This window comes from Artibeus jamaicensis, unplaced genomic scaffold (assembly GCF_021234435.1).
Source record: "Artibeus jamaicensis isolate MK-2021 breed Jamaican fruit bat unplaced genomic scaffold, CSHL_Jam_final scaffold_474, whole genome shotgun sequence".
Lineage (NCBI taxonomy): Eukaryota > Metazoa > Chordata > Mammalia > Chiroptera > Phyllostomidae > Artibeus > Artibeus jamaicensis.
Genome location: NW_026522046.1, coordinates 6,815,962 through 6,821,961, shown reverse-complemented (window position 1 = coordinate 6,821,961; position 6,000 = coordinate 6,815,962). Strand labels below are relative to the sequence as shown.

At 44.5% G+C, this 6,000-nt stretch overlaps 1 protein-coding gene across 4 annotated transcripts in view; it reads left to right on the top strand.

Moving 5' to 3' along the window:
* The first annotated feature begins 761 nt into the window (after positions 1 to 761).
* KLHL24 (kelch like family member 24) overlaps positions 762 to 6,000 on the top strand; it is a 41,348-nt gene continuing 36,109 nt past the window's right edge. For 2 of the 4 annotated variants that reach the window (XM_053657661.1, XM_053657662.1), the window contains exons 1-2: positions 763 to 896; positions 5,339 to 5,468. The gene's annotated coding sequence lies outside the window, so the exon portion shown is untranslated. Of the gene's footprint in view, positions 897 to 5,338; positions 5,469 to 6,000 lie in introns of all 4 variants that reach the window. The other 2 variants (XM_037154839.2, XM_037154837.2) reach the window with 2 other exon arrangements.

Below are 6,000 nucleotides of genomic sequence, written 5' to 3'. Positions count from 1 at the left end.
TTTAATTCCCAGTTAGGGCACGTGCCTGGGTTGCAGACCAGGTCCCCAGTGGGGGACACATGAGAGGCAACCACACATTGATGTTTCTCTCCCACTCTTTCTCCTTCCCGCCCCCTCTCTCTAAAATAAATAAAATATTTTAAAAGAAAAAGAAAGGAAAAAAATCTGCAGAAACAAAAAGACAAAAGAATGTTCTTTGGTGAATCTATCTGACTTGGAAAGTAGGGATTTGCAACAATTTTGACTTGGCATGTGCGTCTACAATGAGAAGGTAACCCAGGATTTAACACAGGTGATAGTAACATATTTACATAGAAAGACAGTTTCCCTGCGCTATCTAGCAATGGGGGTTTTAGTTCCTTTCACCCCTCAGGCCCTCAGATTTCACAATTGGGAACTGAGAAGTCAAATTTAAGAGATCTTTAAACCTCGTCCCAAACTCCAAGGTTCTGTGACTTCATGGAAATGTGCTTTTTGCCTTGGACGTGCCAATAAACGAACCACTCGGGTTTCCCACTAGGCTCCTAAAACGGATGCAATTCCTTAATCTGTCTCTAACTAAAACAAAGTATTTCCGAATCAGCAGCCCCTGGACTAGGTCTTGTCCCTCTTGCACCGGACCTCGCTCTACAGCAGAAAACCCTAGTGGCCTCCTTGGTCTCTCCTAGTAGGAACTACATCTCCCAGGGTGCCCCGAGAGCGGGGAGCCCACTCAGATTGGCCAAGGGTCGGTGACGCTCCGTGTTTTGGCCCCTACGGTCACATGTTTCCTTTGTTGTGAGCTGCGGCAGACTGGTGGCTCGAGGAGTCTCCGAGGCTGAAAGGAGACCTGCGCGGCCAGCCGCTAACGGACCGCGGGACAGTCGCTGGTGGCCACTTCCAGCCTTCGCCGAGAGGTACCCGGGGATGACAGCTCCGGGATCGGCCGAAAGGCGAGGCACCGGCCAGAACCGGGGCGGAGGGGCGATCGAGGTCACAACCACAGGGTTGTGTGTCTGCAGCAGGGAAGCCAGCGGCGGCGGGCCTCTCGGAACCAAACCTGGGCGTTCTGAGGAGAGACTGCGGTTGGGGCTGCAGGGCCCCTTTCGGGGGCGAGGGATCTACGGGGCTTTCCTAGGGGTCTTCAGCTCATTAACGACAGTCCTGAGGGGAGGGCACCCCCGCCCCCTGGCACTGCCGTCCGGGAACCGGGGCGCTGGTGACGCGCCCCGCGGGGGGCGGGTTGGGAGGGGCAAGGCCACTAAGGCTGGGGGTAGCAGGTGCGGGTCACCTCGGGGCCTCGCGGGCGGGAGCACCTGGCGGACCGGGCCGGGGAGACGGGTCCCGCGTGTTGCCGACGGGCTCCGAACGAGTCACTGCTCTTTTTTTAATCGGAGGAAGCACTGAAAATATGAAGGCCTCAGATCAAGCCTTCTCGTTTGGTGGGGCGACCGCTGTCTGTCGAGGACGGCTGACGGGGTCCCGGTGGGTCCCCAGGCTACGGGCCGGAGAAGCCCCATTAAAGCAGTTGCGAAATGTGCTCGGCACTGTCACCTGACCGTTACCCGCCGCCCCCACTCCCCGCGAGCCTTTGTTTACCAGGGATCGCGGCGGGGCTCGCGCCGAGAACCCGGCCCTGAAGGACCGTCCCTGGGGAACGGTGGCGGGCGGGGTGGAGGGCGTCCCTCCGGCGGAGTCTCCGCCTACCCTCCCCACCTTGCTACCACTCGAGGACTCGTTTTCTTAAGATAGTTCCTCATTTCCCCGCCCCCAAGTCCTGCACACTCGGTGCGCAGACTGTTAAAGCGGTCGGGATTGGGCGCCTGGGGTAGCTTGCGGGGCGGTGACCGCGGGGCGAGTTCCGCGAGTTTATTGGCGGCCGTCTAGTCGCTCGGTGGTCCGTCCCGGCAGTTCTTCCCCGCCCCCTTGAAGGTGAGCTGGAGGACGCGCGAGGGCGCGCGCCCCGGACTCTCCCGCAGCTGCCGCACGAGCGGAGCCCGCGGCCGCCGCGCGCGTCCCCGTCGCCCCCAGAGGGGGCCTCGCGGCTTCTGCTAGCAGTTTGGGTCGGTTCCTTGCCCACAGGGAACTGCAGCCGCGGCGCTCCCTCGAGGACCGCAGAATGAACCGCGTTCAGTGTCGTCTCCTTGCCTGCCAGAATGGTGGGAAGAAAGTCCTCTTGCGAATTTGTTCTTGACGGTTCTATAAACAAGGTTTAAATAGCTAAGGAAGGACCACAACGCCACGTCGTAGGGCGGGCGTATCTGTCACCGCTGAGGCAGTGTCTGTGAATAGCTAGTGTAGTGGATTTTAATGATTAATCTCTTGAACCCTTGAGCCGCATTTTAAAATTCACGTCTGAAGTGTTTGCAACTACAGACTATAAAGGTCCACTTTAGGTACGGGACCTGATTTTTATTAGGTACGGGAAATAGATTTAAAATCTGCCTGCTGTCGACCAAGGTGTAGGAAAAAATCAAATATCCTTTAAGGCTATACTCCTAAAAGTTAAAAGATTCTTCAATACCTCGGTTAGGATTAATTGTTTTCTTTGTTTGGAGGATTATAGCTCACTCTTGTATGTGCTAATCCCTATGATAGCGAATTGCAAATGTCTTATTTTAAATTTGTAAGTTAATGTGACTATAATAAAATATACAAAAGCAGTCATTTTAGCCATAATGTGTTGAAGATGCTGTTTTCCTGACCTCATGAGGAGGTCGTGGAAATACAGTGCTTCGGTATTATCAGGTTTTCTTTTCCTGTAAATCTGTAAGAATTGACCGAAAACAATGCATCTCTGTAGGAGGTTGACTGGGCGACTGGGCGGCCTGGTTCAAGCAGGAACTGAATATGAACAGTTCTCAATGGTTATGCATTTTAATGTGTTTTTTAAGTTGACGTGGAGGTGGCTACCCCGGAAAGAGCAGGTTCTGTGCTCCCAAGCTTCCCCCTCACATGTGATTCGGGGCTTTTAACGTATCTAAATATGTACAAAATGCAAACCCTTAAAAAAAAATAAAACCATTCAAAAGGCTGCTTATCCAGACAAAGCCTGTGACTTAGTCTCTATACAGGAAGAAGAAATAGTGTTCTGAGTTAGTTCAAGAACTGTATGATTTACTCGCGGAATATAAAACTGAAACTGATAGACACAGTATGGTGGTTACCAGAGGGAAGCGGAGTGGAGGGGAGTGAAGGGTAAAGAGGGCCATGTATGTGGTGTCTGAAGGTGAATTGCCGGTGGGCACACAATGCAACGTGCAGATCATGTATCATAGAAGTACACACTTGAAACCTGTTCACCAGTGTCACCCCGATAAATTTAATATAAATAAACAGAAATTTTAAAAATGAGTTAGAGCCCTGGCTGGAGTGGCTCAGTTCGTTGGGCATCCCGTCTGGCAAACCGAGAGGTTGCGGCTTGGAGGACTTACTGGGCACGTGCCTGGGTTGTGGTTCTGGTTGGTCGGCGATAGGGGCGGGTGTGAGAGGAAAGAGAGGCAACCTGTCAGTGTTGCTCTCTCAAATTGGTGTTTCTCTCCCTCTTTTTCTCCCTTTCCCTCTGTCTAAAATCAATAAGCATGTCCTCAGGTGAGGATAAAAATTAAAAAGGACTGTCAGCTTTAATTTAAACTTGCCTGGCTTTTGTCCAAGTTGCTAAAACTTTCATGCTTTTTCAAAAAAACCTTTAACTTCCTTGTTTTCTGACCTTTCGTTAAAATCAAAAGGTCAGTCCTTTGAAAAATAAGTACCATTTATTAAATAAACAACTGCAGTTATTTTTGTATATACTTTTAAAGATTTACTCTATTAAAAACAATAGCTAAACTAACTTTTTTTAGTTGAAGAGTTTGTCACTCTGCCTAAATTCACATAGGGCTATATAGTGTTTCAGATTTTGGCACATCTTAAAAATCTACTAAATTGGTATTTAAACTAGGCTTTATTCAGAGGTTTGTCAAATTTATTTGTGTCCATATTTGTGCCACCACTAAGGTAAATAAAAACCATTTGACTTACAGATACATTTACACTTAGAGAAGTATCTAAAATCCAGTATCTAAAATACTGGATCTCAAACTTGTTCAAGTGGCAGAGCACCCATTGTGTCCTTGCAAGTTTAACTAATTATGGTAAGAGAACCAAAAACAATTTTCTAACAGAAAGCATAACTAATATATATCTATAGGTCTTTTGATTCTAAAATTAAAAAATGCATTAAAAAATACCTAAAAGAAGCATGTAGTGGGGTAAAACCAATGAAGTTAAGTTTACATGTCAAGTCTAGTTAGAAGCATGCATAGGCTCAATAGGACAGCTTAATACCAGGTATATTGTCTGATGATTGATGATTTATTTTTCTTCCAGTAGGTAACATTAGTAATCCAAAGTTTTAAGGCCAGAGATAGAAACAATGAGTGGAGAAATTCAGTGGTTTTGGTTCTGTGATTTGGGCAAAGATAGTATTCTTTTTTTATTTATAGAACTATGTGGTTCAGTCTGACATTGTTTAAGCACTCTTAGATTTTTCATCATCAGATACCTTTTATTTCTCTTCCTCTCATTAATCAAAGTCATAATGTATTGACCATTTGAGTTTCTAGTAAACAAAGGGTATTCACTAGTTGCTACAGTTCTAGACAAAGAAATTTCAGGTTTGAGTTGGTTTGTGATATCTTAAGTGGGTAAGTATGTTGGTCATGGTTCTATTAAATTAGAGGGTGAAGGGGAAAGGCAGAAAACTGTACTCGAACAATTTTAAAAAGTTAAAAAAAGACAAAACAATAAAAAATAAATAAATAAGTAAATAAAAGAAGTTAGAAATGTTGAAAATAGCAGCTTGCAGATTGGAATTTAAATATTAATTTGTAAAACTTGGTTCAGGAATCACTGCTCCGAGAGTGAAGGTTTACATTGAGAAGTATAAATTTGTCATTTTAAAAAGTGATCATTAAATAGAATGGTATAAATAAATAAATTACCTTCGAGAAAATAAAATATCTGGAATTTATAAAAATTGCTGGTTTTACATAGTACCATGTTAAATGTAATTTTCTAGGTATTTTAAAATACGATTTCTTATTATGTTACAGTTCTTTTTTTTTCCTTCTTTTGAGTTACTGTGTATCTTTAATGATAAAAAGAGGTTTGTTGTTTCTGCTGTTACTCAAAGTTAAATTTGAGAAAATGAAGTTGTGTAGTGCATCACATGTGGCAGTTCACTTCTGCATGTTGTAGGGACCACATCAGTCAAAATGTTGTTGGTTTCCCTTGCTTCATGGTATTAACTAGTCTTTATAAACCCCTTCATTAACCTGTACTATCTTTAAGGCTGATTGTAACTTCTTTCTTTGTATAGATTTCTGCACTCTAAAGGAAAAATAAGCTTGGTTGCAGTCCAGCTACACTCTAGATTAATTCTGATAGTGTATATCATCTTTGGACTTTGCAGACCTCCTCTAACTCTTCCCTTACTACCTGGAAGGTTGGTAAGTATTAGCTAAAACCCCACAGAAAATGCCCAGGTGATTTGCCTTGCCCTTCTACTCCTCAAGGCAAACATAAACTAATTACTAAAATTCTGTAGCACACCAAAAATATATATATTTTGCTTATCTGACCCAAAAAAAAGTATGTTGATTCATTCACATCAGATGGCTATTGTTGTGTTGGCTGTTGTCATGTTTTAAATTTGTCTAATGGAAAAGAGGTCAGTGCCCCTGACTAGAGATAGTTGGGTACTGCATACTTTAAAAATTCTTGTGGCACACTAGTTGAAAATCACTAGTGTGATATAATTCTAGACCAGATCAGTTGTGAGAGAATCTATTCCAATTTGCACCTGTGTTTTTCTGCTAGAAAAACACTGAGAATTTGAGTCAGTTTTAGTATCAGTCTTCGAGTTCTTGTTTGGTTCTTACTTTAGCCAATCCCACAGTCTAAAGTTGGGTCTAAATCCAGTATTTGGGACCCAAGTGGCAGAGAGTAGGCTCTCTGTAAATATTTCTTGAGTTGACCTGA